Source organism: Salvelinus sp. IW2-2015, unplaced genomic scaffold (genome assembly GCF_002910315.2).
Source record: "Salvelinus sp. IW2-2015 unplaced genomic scaffold, ASM291031v2 Un_scaffold3918, whole genome shotgun sequence".
Taxonomy (NCBI): domain Eukaryota; kingdom Metazoa; phylum Chordata; class Actinopteri; order Salmoniformes; family Salmonidae; genus Salvelinus; species Salvelinus sp. IW2-2015.
The window spans coordinates 23522-26867 of NW_019945192.1; the positions used below are offsets into that span (position 1 = coordinate 23522).

The 3346-nt window shown below is 41.2% G+C and overlaps 1 pseudogene; it reads left to right on the top strand.

Annotated features, from left to right (window-relative positions):
* The window catches only part of LOC112076674 (ras-related protein Rab-40C-like), a 20289-nt pseudogene that overhangs the window by 9225 nt on the left and 7718 nt on the right, over positions 1 to 3346 (top strand).

Genomic DNA, 3346 nt, shown 5'->3' on the forward strand with positions numbered 1-3346 from the left:
AGATCAACACGCCGTGGTTAGTACATGTTGAATCAACACGTGGTGGTTAGTACATGTTGAATCAACACGCCGTGGTTAGTACATGTTGAATCAACACGTGGTGGTTAGTACATGTTGAATCAAACATGGTGGTTAGTCAGCACCCAGCGGGTGTCATCATTACGTGTGTGTGTGGTGTGTGTGTGTGTGGTGTGTGTGGTGTGTGTGTGTGTGTGTGTTGTGTTGTGTGTGTGTGTGTGGTGTGTGGGTGTGTGTGTGTGTGGTGTGTGTGTGTGTGTGTGTGTGTGTGTGTGTGTGTGTGTGTGTGTGTGTGGTTGTGTGGTGTGTGTGAGAGAGGTTAGAGTCAGAGGAGGTAAATTAACTGATTCAAAAATACATAAGTCCTCATCCATGGTATCATCTCTCTTAACACCCTTAAAGTGGAACGGACAGCGTTTTAGCAACATGGGAATCTTAATCTGTCATAAACACGCCGAGAAAAATATGACAAAAAGGTTTTTACATCTTCTGACAAGCGAGCACTTAGATATGGTCATTTTCACGTTTTCATAATTCTTATAATGTTTGGGAATGACGTAGAGTGAGGCATTGGTGAAAATGCTATACCAATATAGAGTGAAAAGCTGCCGTGCGTTTGGACAATTACTAGACACTGCAGTAAATAAAACCTAATAAACATCCAGGACCAGAGTCTAAGTAGCCAATCAGAGCATCAGTAGGCCTTTATGCAAATAAGCCATGTTAACTTTACCCAATCACCACTCAGATACCATCTGTCTGTTAACGTCCTTAACTTTACCCAATCACCACTCAGATCCATCTGTCTGTTAACTCCTTTACCCAATCACCACTCAGGTACTCATTAAGTATGTAGTATACAGTATGTTAGTATGGGTACTCATTAATTATGTAGTATACAGTATGTTAGTATGGGTACTCATTAATTATGTAGTATACAGTATGTTAGTATGGGTACTCATTAATTATGTAGTATACAGTATGTTAGTATGGGTACTCATTAAGTATGTAGTATACAGTATGTTAGGATGGGTAATCATTAAGTATTAGTATGTTAGTATGGGTATTCATTAAGTATTACAGTATGTTAGTATGGGTACTTCATTAAGTAGTAGTATACAGTATGTTAGGATGGGTAATCATTAAGTATGTAGTATGTTAGTATGGTATTCATTAAGATATACAGTATGTTAGTATGGGTACTCATAAGTTGTAGATACAGTATGTAGTATGGTATCCGAAACAGCTAAGGTCTTTCCAGATGCTCAGGTTACTACCAACAGACCCAATGCTCTACCTGCACAATCTGATGAAGACTTTATACCCTCCTCAAAGATCATACTTTCATCAGACAGGAAACCAAGATATTTATGAGGTAGTGTAGTTTAGGGGCGTTGGCCGAAAGAGAACATGAATACTCTTACTCTACTCTTTTTTCTGAAGTGCATTATCGGGTTTATCTTGGATAAATCATTTGCTACACCACAGATTGACACTATTGAAAACGGCACATTTTCTACATTTTGTAGAAACAAATATAATGTTAAAAGTTTACCCGATGATATCATCAGAAGTTTAAACATTTAAAAACAGTGATATTCAAACACTATGGGATTTGTAGAGATGACGTGGGGAGCAAAGTAATAACCCTCCTGGCTAGAAACTCCCACTATGGGATTTGTGTGACGTGGGAGAAAGATAATACCCTCCTGCCTAGAAACTCCCACTATGGGATTTGTAGTGACGTGGAGCAAGATAATACCCTCCTGCTAGAAACTCCACTATGGGGTTTGTAGTGACGTGGGAGAAAGATATACCTCCTGGTTAGAAACTCCCACTATGGGATTGTAGTGATGTGGGGAGCAAGATAATACCCTCCTGGTTAGAAACTCCCACTATGGGATTTGTAGTGACGTGGGAGGCAAGATAATACCCTCCTTCCTAGAAACTCCCACTATGGTTTGTAGTGACGTGGGGAGCAAGATAATACCCTCCTGCTAGAAATCCCACTATGGGATTTGTAGTGACGTGGGGAGAAAGATAATACCCTCCTGCCAGAAACTCCCACTATGGGGTTTGTGAGTGACGTGGGGAGCAAGATAAATACCTCCTGGCTAGAAAAGTCCCACTATGGGATTTAGTGACGTGGGAGAGAAAGATAATACCCTCCTGGCTAGAAACTCCCACTATGGATTTGTGAGTGACGTGGGAGAAAGATAATACCCTCCTGCTAGAAACTCCCACTATGGGTTTGTAGTGACGTGGGAGCAAGATAATACCCTCCTGGTTAGAAACTCCACTATGGGGTTTGAGTGACGTGGGGAAAGATAATACCCTCCTGCCTAGAAACTCCCACTATGGGGTTTGTAGTGACGTGGGGAGAAGATAATACCTCCTGGGTAGAAACTCCCACTATGGGTGTGTAATGACGTGAGGGAGAAAGATAATACCCTCCTGCTAGAACATCCCACTATGGGATTTGTAGTGACGTGGGGAGGCAAGAATAATACCCTCCTGGGTATCCTCCCTCTTTGTTTTAGGACCTTCTCTTTTTAACCACAGATCATAGAAACACAGCGTTTCACATGTAGACAATATGTACGGTGCTGGAGATGATGAATATGAGGTTGAAAAGTGGCGGAATTGCCCTTTAACTGTGGTTAACTCATCTCTCTCTCTTTCTCTCTCTGCCCCTTTCTCTCTCTTTCTCTCTCTCTCTCTCTCTCTCTCTTTCTCTCTTTCTCTCTCAGGGACACGTCAGGACAGGGGAGGTTCTGCACCATCTTCAGGTCCTACTCCAGAGGGGCTCAGGTAGGAACACACATTCTGCTGACATAGTACACACATTTTGCTGACATAGTACACACATTCTGCTGACATAGTACACACATTTTGCTGACATAGTACACACATTCTGCTGACATTGTACACACATTCTGCTGACATTGTACACACATTTTGCTGACATAGTACACACATTCTGCTGACATAGTGTGTGTATATATACAGTTGAAGTCGGAAGTTTACATACACTTAGGTTGGAGTCATTAACTTGGTTTTCAACCAAGGACTACTTTGTGCATGACACAAGTTTTCCAACAATTGTTTACAGACAGATTATTTCACTTATAATTCACTGTATCACAATTCCAGTGGGTCAGAAGTTTACATACACTAAGTTGACTGTGCCTTTAAACAGTTTGGAAAATTCCAGAAAATTATGTTATGGCTTTAGAAGCTTCTGATAGGCTAATTGACATAATTTGAGTCAATTGGAGGTGTACCTGTGGATGTATTTCAAGGCCTACCTTCAAACTCAGTGCCTCTT